We start from the raw sequence: 13,429 nt of genomic DNA, 5'->3' as shown, positions 1-13,429 counted from the left end.
TTCAGTTTTTGTTCTACAGTATAACAATGAAGTACACAGAGAAGAAGAGATGCACTCCACAAAATGGTTATCATGACAGACAATGACATCAACATGTTATTAAAACATTTACACTGCCGCACATAAACTGACACAAAGCTATCATTACCAAAATGGTTCGGGACGACGGCCTTTAGTTAAACACAAAAGGCAAGGTGTCTATTTACAAGACAGGATTTACAGAAGTCTGTCGCTTTAATGGGGCCCACCCTGTGCTAGTGAACTGCAGTAGCAATATAATTTATATTAAATAATTTTTGCATCTAATTTGGACATTAAAATGTATTCCACATTTTCACTGTGCTTTACACAGGTTGTTGTTGTTTTTAGCTCACTTTCATACGCTGAAAACTGTAGTTGCAGTAGTCATTGCTGTAATTGTCTGTGTGCTGTATGTTGAGTGTGTCACATGAAAGTTTATTTTTAGAGTGAAACTGCTAATGTTAAGCTTAAAGTCCTAGATTAATGTCAGAGTACTTCTTTTACATCCCACTGTGTTAAAAGTACTGCAAAGCCAAACACTGAACGTTATGAATTAAAACCAAAACATTCTAAATGATCATAGCTATGAAATGTTTCAATGTGGTATGCAGACACGCAAAGCGATGGCATGATAGCTTGTTACGAGAGTCACTGGGCGGTTCCTCTGACAAATCATACTGGGATTATGGGTATGGCTGTGTCACCAACAGGCTTATAGATGAGAACATCTGATAAGCCATGACTAACACTATGTTTTAAAAAAAGGTATTCCCATCCATTTTTGTTCCCAGTGTACACCAGCAGCTTTGTTAAATGAACTTAAGTACTCCCCTCAAGGACATGTTTCGAAAAGTGTTTATTTGGGCGTTCCTAACGCTACTAATGCAAGTGTGAAAGCTGTTACTACAGTGTTTAGCAGAGCAGAATTTATAACTTATGTGCTGGTTTCTTGTAGCTCACCACAAGCTAACCTTTACCATCACTTATCCATTATTTTTATTTTTATCCTATTGTATATATAATTTTATTTCATTTCATTCTATTGTATATAGTATTTTATTCTATTCCATTCTATTCTATTCTGTACAGTTGTGTACAGTATCTTATTCTTATTGTATTCCAGTGTTCTCTAATTTTATATACAACTATATATAACTTTGCACTGTTCACTTTCTGCTAGACAAAACAAATTTCCCACGTGTGAGACTAATAAAGGTTATTTTATCTTATCTTATCTTATTACTCTTGGCTGCTTTTACCATCTAGCATAGCTGTATATAGCTATGGATATTTTGTGCCACATGCTTTTATCAGTAACAGTAATTTTGGAGGGTTGTGGATTTTTTGCCAGTCTTGGTAGCTGGGGACCTCCGTCAGGACCTCAACTCCTGGCCGCCACACGGCTACGGTGCCTCCTGCGGGTGTTGGGCCTGCAGGAAGATGAGTCCATGTCCCTTTTTCGGGCTGTGCCCGGCCGGGCCCCATGGACTAAGGCCCGGCCACCAGACGCTCGCCCTCGGGTACCCTCCCCAGGCCTGGCTCCAGGGCAGGGAGGGTGAACTGCTCCCTCTGAATCGCTCTTTGTCTTGTCCCTCACCCAGGACCAATTTGTCATGGGAGACCCTACCAGGGGGCAAAAGCCCCCAGACAACATAGCCCCTGTGATCCCTGGGACACACAAACCCCTCCACCACGATAAGGTAGCGATTCACGGAGGACAGGAGGCAGGGAGGAGGCCCCAGGGCAGACCCAGGACACGCTGGAGAGATTATATCTCTCGGCTAGCCCGGGAACACCTTGCTGTTTCCACGGACAAGCTGGAGGAGGTGGCTGGGGAGAGGGAAGTCTGGGTTTCTTTGCTTGGGCTGCTGCCCCCGTGACCCCGCCCCAGATAAGTGGAAGAAAATGGATGGATGGGATTTTTTGTTTGGGTTTTTTAGGGGGAGTATATGTGTGCATCCAGTTTTGAAAATAGAATTCATATGTGGGTTGTGGATGCACATGTGTGTTTTAAGTGTACACATGTGCGTCTCCCCTTCTCACAACAGTGTCTAGTGTCTTTGAAATTCCTGCAGTGTCCTTCTCAATATGCCACACCCATACTCAGCGAGATGAAGGCAACATGCAAGGAATAGATTACATACAGAGGAAGTTACTGTGTTGTTTTTGTTGGGAGTGAACCGGGGAGTGGTACTCACACGCTTGTGCTTGTGCGCGCACACACGCATATTTTAATGTTACTACACTAAACTTTGAGTCAGGAGATCTCAGATTTTGTTTTGTTGCGAAAACAGGGTGCAGCTCTCCCACAAAAAAGAAGGCCCGCTGTTTGTGCGCAGACGTGTGTAGATGTCTGTAATTGTGAGCACACTGAGATAAAAGTGGAGAAATAACACCAAACATGTGCAAGACATGCAGAGATCCTAAAGAACTGTGTATAAAGTGGGGTAAAGCTTTACTCTTTGGGATGGAACAGTGTTTAAAAATGTTCAGGGGAAGTTTCAAAAGAGTTTTTTTCAAAAGTTTCAAAAAGAAAAACGTTACTTTAGTGTTTAAAGTATACTGTGTGTATGAGTGCACAACTACTAAAGCAATCATCTAGTGCTTATAGTATTTTCCACAGAATTTAACGTTTTAACTTGAACAGAATAAGATTTCACCCACTTTCGAAGTACAGCGCCTATTTGATTCCCTTTCTTGCCAACGGGGTGTGGCCTTTAAAGAACAGTCTTAGCTACCAGAAAATGCTGATTCCAGACAGACAACTCCTGTTATGTGTCTGCTAGCAATCAGGATTACTCCTGTCAAAAACGATGCACTGCTCACAAACTTTTCAGTAGGAGTTAAATGTTTACAGTTATTTAATAACTCATCAGTAAATCATATCATTGGTTATTTTTTCAGATACTCATGACGTTTATCTATAATACAGGTGTTCACATATAAATTTCTTATAAATATATCTGCTTTTATTCTAAATGAACTCACTGCAGCAGGTCAGAGGGAGACAAAGATAAGCAGAGCAGTCAGTTAGCTCTGGGACAACTCAAATGTGGACTGTTCAAACTGGATAATTGTGAAATGTGCTAAATATCTTCCATGCTCTTGCAAAGTCAATGTCCTCTGTGTATCACTGTTTTGTTGCAGATCACTCACTTGAATACAAGGATATGTGGGAATGGGTGTGTTTCCTGGCTCTAGGTGTGTCAGCCAGTGTGAACCAGCGCAAATAGCTTGGCTCAGACGCACGATGAGTCACAGCCCATGACTACAATGAAAACATGGGCAGCTCAGACTGCAGAGAGGAGTAAAATCAGAGGATTAGATTGGGATGGACGGTTGAATAAATGTGTGTGTGCTTGTGTGCGTATGTGTGTGTGTCTGCGTGTGATTGTTTGTGTGCGTGTTATGAATAATTTCTCCCGCAGGATAAGGGAAGTCACATGCCACTGGCCTAACTGTAACTTGTGATATGACTGAATAAAAGTAACATAACAACCAGACAAAATAACTTTTAATCTATCAAATTTCTTTCAGCAGCTGTTTGGACCTGCCTATAGGTAAGAAGGTGTGAGTAGAACACCTGATTGTGCAACACAGGCTTAATCATACACAATGGACTGATCTCAATCAATGATTTCCAACCACATATCAGGTTTTTAAACTGAATGAACACATAACTCCAATTTTAGCCAAACTACATTGGCTCCCTGTTAAATATTGCATAGATTTTAAAATTCTTTTGTTCACTTTTAAAATTCTAAATAATTTAGCGCCCGCCTATCTCTCTGAACTACTCCACTTATACAATCCCAACAGAGCACTTAGATCATCCAATCACATGCTCCTTGCACAACCTAGGTCTCGAATGAAGTCGAGAGGAGATCAATGTTTGCTGCTTTTTATTTCTAGAGACATTGTCAAAATGCTTCTGTTATGATTTTTTCAAACTTCTGTTAAATAAGTGGACGAAGATGGATGGATGGATGGATGGATGGATGGATGGATGGATGGAGTATTCAGTGTAATGACTAACCATCCCTGGCAGTAATCCCAGAAAAAATGAGAAAAAAAGAAATTCAACGCATCTATTTGACGACAAGATTACTTTCTGTAGTTTTGCTTGCTTGAAAAGTTTGCTCAAAAGTATTTTAAAAGCCTGGTTTGCATTCAGAGAGCTTATCAAAAGCAGGCGGTCAGTACGCAGAAAGTGAGCAAATAGAAGTTCTTTGTAGCTTCATTAGATTTTTTTTACACAATGCAACATTGTCGATATTGTGTTGAGTGTTTTTCCAGCCAATGCTGAAGACAGAGTGAGATAAACATTGTCAAAGAGGCATTGTCAGTAGTGGAGAATGTCAAAAGAAATTCACCACAAATTCCACTTGTGTTTTTGGTGAATGAATGCACTATTGTAGAAGATGAGTTCAAAATAACTGCAAAAATAATCAGAACAAACACTGACCTGTCTTATGTTCCTACAGCTGCTGCCAGTTTCTTTTTATTTACTTATTTAGGATGTTTTATCTTTTTCTATGGTTTGATTCTGAAAGCAAATCAAATTGAAGTAAGAACTTCTTTAAGGAAAACACCCACTAAATCTAAAAGAATTGTATTCTATTGCACTGCTAAAGAATAAAAGTTTTTTTAATAAGTTATTAATATAGGCACCCTCTGCAATTATACTGTGCGCAAAAAATAATTAAGTATAATGACAATATTTGTTAAGTTTAGTTTAATAAAAAGAGATCATGAGAAGGAATTAAACATGATTTATTGATGTATAGAATTAAATTTGAGGTATTTGCCAGTTAGACTCCAATGGCCATCCCAGCTGTGATTTTGATTAGGGCAGGACCCACCAGAGTCTAGACGCTGGTGGTGGAGATGGAGGCATGAATGGAGCCTCAGTGATGAGGGAAAGAGGGTGATGGGGAAAGAGGTGTGTTGCACAAAGGCGTCTGCAAGGAAGAATGATGGATGCGCAGGAAGATTTAAAGCACGCAGAGTGAAAGCTGATTGGCCTGAAGAAGGCCGGCAGAAAGATGATTGGGGTAGACCAGTGATGTCACCGTCACCTTGACTGCCAATACCTGGGAAGCAGTCAGATGTGTGACTACAGATCTTCTTGTACAGCTACAAGCATTTCACCCCCATGTCATACTGTGTATGGTTGTGTGTGTGTGACAAATAAAATTTGAATTTGAATTTTGAATTCTTTATTGAACTAATGCATAAGCTTCATTTCAATAAGGAGAGATCATTAGAAGGAACTGAACATGATTTATTGATGTAGAAAATACAATTTGAGGTATTTGACTGTCAGACTTCAATGGCCAATTACAGCAGAACAGAATCCCAGAAGTGATAGGTATTAGGGCAGGATACCCAAAGAAAAGAACGCATTCTTGCCGTGGCAGGAAGATCTGATCTATAGGGAATGGAACATATGAATTTATGAAGCAGCAGAGTAGAAATTGAGCCTGCGACAAGACTCGAGGGCCATCGGGGGCCAGGAGGGTGGAGAGAAATTGTAATAAGGCATGAGGACAGACTAGAGCTAAGACAGGGACGTAGATCCTTTGATTTGGCTCAGAGCTGAGGTACGACAGGAGAGATACAGAGAGTTAGTGATAAGGCTGAGAGCTGGCAAAGGAGACAGGAGAGATTGAAGGGCAGAGAGGAGAGGCTGCCAGCTTAGGGGCACTGGAGGCCAACCTGCAGCAGAAAGATGATAGGAGACAAGAAAGGGTTGCAAAATGCAGGAAAGAGAAGAGCCTGCATTAAGACTCAGAGCCGCTGTTGGCCAATAGAGAGCAGAGAGCCTACAATAAGACTGAGAGTTGCACAGACAGGAGAGAAAAGAGCCTGCATGGAGGCGCGGGCTGGCCAACAGAGAGCAGAGGGCCTGCAAAAGGCTGAAAGTTGCAAGACAGGAAACAGTAAGCCGATAATCACCAACATGTGAACGACAAGAGAGATTTACCTAACCAAAGCTTCCTGGAATAACAGAAAGAGGCTAAGGGTTTTGTTTGTTTGTTTGGGGGTTTTTTTATTATATAAGGTTCACTATAGTGGACTGAATGAACTTCCGTATAAATGGCTTATGCAGATGTAAAAATCAAAGCTAAACATATCACCCTATTAAGAAAAAAGAAAACAGGCTCCGCCCCCTCACCTGAATTCCACACATAAACTTTGATCAGTTTCATATTACTTGGTATTGAAAAACTGAAACGTCAGTAATTATTGCAAAGACCAAAGCCTGACCTGACCTATCCGGGTCTAGCTTTGCTAAATACAACTCATGACTCTCAGGGATTTAAAAAAAAAAAAAAAAAAAAAGGCATTTATCTGCACAGTTAGTTTAAGGCATGACCCAACTGAAAAATTTGAAACAAATGGGGGTATGTTGCGAATGCTGAGCAGACACAGTTCATGCTTTAGTAAAGAAAAACCACTGCAGGCAAGAGAATGTCTAACCTGAACACCCCTCTTGCCTCTGCAATGGTGGACAGGGTCTGCACCTTTATAACTATGGCTAGATTTCACTATATGTCCTATCTGTAAGGTTTTGAATAGCAAAGTGACTTGAGCCGAATTTGCCCACTTTTTAGTTGGCTACTCATACAGAACATGTGGACTACTGCCACATGAGCTAAAGAGAGGAATCCTCACCTTCTGCTTACAGGAGTGGGATGCAATATAATGAGAAAACTAACTTGAATGTGTTGGTGCAAGTGCTGCAAACTTAGCTGCGGAGGATTCGCTAGAGTTGCTGCAGATTTAACTCTAGATGAATGTGAATGATCAGGCTGAGTGATTAGACTGGGAATTTTAGCTTCTTACCAAGCTTTGAACTTATGAAATTCCACTAGAATGTGTTTTCAGTATCAGCCAAAGCAAAAAGTTAAATGAGATGTCATGCAAATAACCACAACTGAGAATGAATTAACCATATTTTTTAAAAAGCTGAATACAGTTTCACTTGCCAAACCCGGGCTTGATTACTGCCACACCTGCTGAATCAAGAAATCATTTCAATAGAACCTGTTTGACAACGTGAAGTTGGCTAAAAGCTTGAGGGGGGGAAAAAACACCCATCACACCACAATCTAAGGAAACTCGAGAACAGATCACCAAGGGACTGACATCTATCAGTCTGGAAAGGCTTACAAAGCCATTTATTAGGCTTTGGGACTTGAGGGAATCACTGTGAGAGCCATTATGCAGAAATGCAGAAAACTGGGAACACTGATTAACCTTCCCAAGATTGGCTGTCCTACCAAAATTACTCAAAGAGCACATCAATGACTCATCCAGAAAGTCACAAAAGAACCGAGGGCAACATCCAAAGAACAGCAGGCCTCATTTGCTTAGAGATTCAGCAAAAATAGATGCGTCTGCCTAATCTTTTTTTTTTTTTTTTTTTTTTTTTTTTAAGTTAACATGTTCTTTATTTCTTTTTTTTCTTTTTTTTCTTTTTTTTTTTTTTTGGCCTGTCCCGTTTGGCTCTTTTGCCATCAGAATTGTTGTCTAAAGGCAAAGAAAGATGCCCAACGGATTTACTTTACCAAACTGACCATCCCAGCCTTGCCGTAATGGTCCATTTGATTCACCTTTTATTGTTTATTTTATTTTCACTTACTGAATACGGGACAGACTTGACTGGGGGAAAGAAGGGGAGAAAGAAAGAGGGAAAGAGAAACAGCTGAGAAGAGGGACGGGGGAGAAGGGCAAAAGACAATCTTAAATGGGGCATTTGTGATCGAACACCCTCAAAATTGGCTGAATGAGAAAAATCCTTCAAAGAAGATTGGGCAAAAATTCCTTCACAGTGATGTGAAAGACTCATCACTGGTTATTGCAAACATTGCAGTTCTTGGCACCAAGGGTGGCACAACCAGTTATTAGCTTTAAGGGGCAATTACTTTTCCACATATGCCCAGGTGGGTTTGGATTGCATTTTCCCATTTAATAAATGAAAAACAGCATTTTGTATTTACTCAGTTTATCTCTGTCTAATATTAAAATGTGTTTGATCATCTGAAACATTTAATTATGACAAAAATTATAACTAGGTAAGGGGGAAAATACCTTTTCATGGCACTGTAACTATTAACAACGGTCCATAGTCATCTGGAAGATAAGCAGCCCTTCATTTCATGATGCATCAAATGTTTTCAATTAAATACTATTTTATTTATATAGCACCAAATCACAACAACAGTTGCCTCAAGGTGCTTTATATTCTAAGGTAAAGAGCCTACAAAGAAAACGATTACAAATACAAAGAAAACAGAGATAAGCCCAACAATCATATGACCCCTTATGAGCAAGTGCTTTGGTGACAGTAGGAAGGAAAACCTCCCTTTTAACAGGAAGAAACCTCCAGCAGAATTAGGCTCAGGGGGGAGCAGCCATCTGCCGCAACCGGTTGGGGGTGAGGGGAAGACAGGACAAAGTCTTGCTGTGGAAGAGAGACAGAGACTAATAATAACAAATAATTAAATACAGAGAGATGTATAAACACATAGTGAGTGAAAAAGATGACTAAAGAGAAAGCATTCAATGCATCATGGGAATCCCCCAGCAGCCTAGAAGTATTGCAGCGTAACTAAGGGAGGATTCAGGGCCACCTGATCCAGCCATAACTATATGCTTTAGCAAAAAAGGAAAGTTTTAAGCCTAACTTTAAAAGCAATCTCAGAGCGAAGAGTTCTAATGGGGTGATATGGCACCATTAGGTCATTAAGATTAGACGGGGCCTGATTATTTAAGACCTTGCATGTGAGGAGCAGGATTTTGACTTCAATTCTGGATTTAACAGGGAGCCAATGAAGACAGGAGAAATATTTCTTCTCTTTCTAGTCCCGTCAGTACTCTTGCTGCAGCATTTTGGATCCACTCAGGGCTTTTCAGGGAGTTTTTAGGGCATCCTGATAATGACAAATTACAGTAGTCCAGCCTAGAAGTAATACATGCATAAACCAATTTTTCAGAGTCACTGGGAAATGCACGCAAGACAGTTCAGCAGCCTGATTCTTCATCCATAAAGCTATGCTGTTTGTATTAGCTGCAGTGTGCAGTTTAGCATTGCATTGGTGGGATGGGAGTATATGTTGCTCTAAAACCTGTATGTAACTTTCAGCATTGATGGTGCCTTTTCCAGATGCAAGCTGCCAATTCCATAGGCACTGATGTATCCCCATACCAGCAGAGATGTAGGCTTTTGAGTAGTGATTGACAAGCCAGATGACTGTTTCTCTTCTTTAAGTCGAGAGGATGTGATGTTGATGTTTTCGAAAATACATTTCTAAATTCAGTTCATTTGAGCACAAAACAGTTTTCCACTTTACCTCAGTCCATTTTGAATGAGCTTTGGGTCAGAGAAGGTGGCAATGTTTCGGGATTGCGTTCAATTATGGCTTCTTCTTTGCATGGCAGAGCTTTAGCCTGCATTTGTAGGTGGGATAGTGAAATCTTTGCATAGAAAAAAATAACTTTTGGAAGTATTCTTGAACCCATTCACTGATTTCCATGACAGAATCATGCCTGCTGCTTAAGGGCACGAGGATCACAGGCATCCAGTACTGATTTTCTGTCTTGCCTTGTGCACAACATTTTCTGCTGATCTTATCGTACTGTCATAAATGAGTTTTTCAAACACTTTATGATTTTTGATAAACATTATTCTGAAATTGTTCCAGACTTAGTGGACAGTTTTTTGCATATTGCTGACCCTCTGCCCATCTTTATTTGGGAGAAATTCTGCTTCTCTAAGGTCATCTCACTGACCTTTTACCGATGAACCTAGATGCAAAAAAATTCCTCCAGCAGTGCCACTTACCTTTTCAGTCTTTTGTTAACCCCAACCCAACTGAAATAGGGGTCATAAATTAGCTAATACTTTTGGTAACGGTAATGGTCTCAGCTTTCTTTGAATTATTGTGGAAAAAAAATATTTGTTTATGAGATTTGACAGTCATTGCATTCTGTTTTTATTTACATTTCACACAGCATCCCAACATTTTAAGAATTGGGGTTGTATTTGAACTTTGGATATACAGCACAAATTTTCATCTTTTAAGTTTTGTCCTTAGCTGTTAAATGTTCCATGGTAGTGGAGCTGCAGACTGGCTACAGATGTATGTGTCTTTCTGTTACTTGATGAGCAGGTAATATGTAATGCATTTACAGGGCTATTGCTGAGGAAACAGATACCTGCTACTGTTGAAAATGATACTATGAAAGCAGTACTATGAGGAAACAAAAATGTAAGCAGTGAGTGGGAGCTCATGCTAAACTGTCATAAAGCTAAGGGGGCTGTACCTTCATAATAATGCTCTGCAGTTAGCCTTCACACTGTCATTGTCATGGTAAGAACTTTTACATACAAACCATGTACTTGTAAGGGAATATTTGAATACTGGGATGATGCCTGCTGTTACTTCTGTAAGGACGGTGTACATGGCTTATTCTAATGCTTATATTATTTCCAAACATATCTGCAATTCAACAAGATTAAAATCACTCTACTGTCTTCAACTGTGTTGAGACTGTTCAAGCCAGGGAAGTTTAAATCCTTGTAATAAAAGTAGAATGTAATTCCTCGCCTTTCAAATTGCTTTGCAAGTTGAGTACTGGGTAAAGTCCTGTTTAAAAACCTATTTAACCAATTTAATTAGCACAGATAATTGAATTTCATCTTGTTGGCAAATTAGCGAACCTATGGAATGAAAACTGATCACCCCATCATTAAGAAGTTTCCCCATAACTGAATTAACACATGCATCATTTGTTACGTCAGATGCAATGTATTACCACGTATGCAATTCTGTGCTACGCTAGCCCCAGAGCGCTGTGGGTAAGTAAACTACAAGCTGCAGCTTCTCAAAACAAAGTGGACTTCAAATAATCATTGAGAGCAGAGTGTACCTATGTGGAGATACACTAGAAAGAAATCACTGGCAGCTCATGAATGTGCAGTACTCAAGATAAACTATCTTGCAACACACGGGTCACGCTGCCTGTTATTTGCTATCACCATAGTAACTCGTCTATTGGTAATCTTTTTGGAATTCCCCTCAGTTCCTGCTCTCTCGCATGCACACGCTGACTTACAGGGCACACACGAGCACATGCTGATGACTCAGAATGGCAAGCTGTTCCTTTGGTAGAGAAGAGAATGTCAGGAAAAAAGGGGAATAAGAGACAGATCGAGTTGTGGTTTCCACTGCAAGCTATGAGTCACAAACACGAGGGAGTGAGTCAAAAAAAAAAAAAAAAGACTATTCTGGGATGGCTACTATAGCAACATAATAAGCAAGGGGGCAGGTACTTGCAGGGATGTTTCCATAGCAATGCCCTGTGTGTGTGTATGGATAAATATCACATGCCCAAAAAGCAGTTTGTTATGTAGTAAGGAACTCTGCCCCACTTTTTTACACAAAGTATTATAACAGTTTTTAAAGAAGATGATTATCCCCCTCCCGTCTTGTCTTTCTATTTCAGCCTGAACAGACCTTTTTGTCTGCACAGAAGAGTCATCTAAACAGCCCGATGCTTGGAACGCCTTCCGCACGTTTGGTCTTGTTGTCACCACCCTACAGCAGGCTTAATAAGTTCCTGGAAACCTCCGGTAAATTTATGTTGTTCAAGTGTTGTAATGCATTGCCCCCAGAAAATTAAGCAAGTGATCTGACACATTACTGATGCACACCTTTGTGAATCTGATTAGATTACTGTGATCATTTTCTTCACAGTCTCACAGCTATTCACTATCAACTGTTTTCAGCTATTGATCTCTCACTCCACTTCCATCCGTTGTGCAGGCAGATATGATCCCAAGCTGCACATTCCAGTCATAGCTAAAAATGTTGATGCGCTCACTCACATGAGTATAATGTAAACGGCCAGCAAGTCAGTACATGAAGAACAGATGAGTGAAGTGGGGGGTACCCCTCTGCTAATACAAGTCTAAACGGCTTCTTTCTTAACAGAACGTTTTGAACTGAAGTGAGACAACAGTGGTACCTGTTTTTAGTTCTGCAAAAAATACATTTCTAGCAACGCACATTTGTTTTTTCGTGTGACGATAGCCTAGGGCTATTTTAAACACTGAACGTTGAGTACACACCCAAGCCACAACTGTGGAGCTATTATGACTAACATTTGAAAGTAATATTTCCTAATGCACCGTCCTCTAGCCTTGTAGGGTAGCGAACCAACTATAAAGGTTTATTAAAGAGAACACATTTTTATTTATTTTGAATGTTTTTCCAACATGCAATATTTCTGCCTTAGTAGTCATGGCAGTGCATTATTGTAGTTTGGCTTAGTTTGACAACACGCCCCACCTCCAGATTCTGGTAACATGAGACAGAAGCAACTCTGGGGTTTCATGTCCAAAAGTGCAGGGGCTGACTGTTTTCTCTCCATACCTCTCTCTTGACTTGTGTCACGCACTTTCTTCTCTACTTTCACACCGACAAACTCTGTTGCAGGGCAACACAAACTCACCAACAAACAACTTATTAATAATCTCTTCACGGATGACAATAACTGCTTCAACTTAAAGCTGGTACTTGCAGCGGATGTTTCGTGTTATGTTGTCCGAAGTGCTTCGTCACTACTGCAAAAGATCTAATCTTTTCTTTCCCTGCCTCCTTTAGCTATTTCCCCTCAACATACTCACCTTTGACCTCCCTCATTCCATTCTAGGGCTGCGTTTTAGAGCTATAGAGCTGCAGAGAAATGTGCAGCTCGCACACTTTGACTGCACTAAAGCCATGAAAAGACCCTATCACCAAACAGAAGATCTCAAGGTCACATTTCTAATCTAAGAGGATATAATATGATATACAGCATGTATATATGCATGTGTAACTATCTGTAATGTGTTGCAGTCTTTAAACTTCATATTTTCATTCTTGGCCCTGCCTCAAAAATAGAGGACATTTGACTTGAAGTCGCGCTGGGTGCTGACTAAGAATCCATCTTCCTGACCTCATTTTTATTGCTCAAATTTAGTGTGTGTGTGCGTGTGAGTGTGTTAGAGGAATTTAAAACCCAGCAACATACTAGAGTGTAGGGAAACCCCATAAAAGTCTAAGGGTGGGATTATGTGGTGGCTGAGTGTTGTTTCTATCCGCCCAGAGATGTCCCTCCAACTGTGACAAGAGTGATGTGCTCTTGTTTTGGCCAGCTGGCCTGTGACAATAAGCAGAGCTGTAAATATGTCCAGATTTGTGTAAAATAGACACATGTAAGGCCTTTAACGATAACTTAAAGACACAAAATCTACACACTCATAATCCATAGACATGCTTAACCCACACAACAGGAACGTCAGTGGTAGCTTTCCTTTCATGAAAACTGTGTCAGATTGCTTCACCTTGCTGTTCCA

This window comes from Maylandia zebra, linkage group LG2 (genome assembly GCF_041146795.1).
Source record: "Maylandia zebra isolate NMK-2024a linkage group LG2, Mzebra_GT3a, whole genome shotgun sequence".
Lineage (NCBI taxonomy): Eukaryota > Metazoa > Chordata > Actinopteri > Cichliformes > Cichlidae > Maylandia > Maylandia zebra.
Note: the sequence above shows the minus strand (reverse complement) of the source record.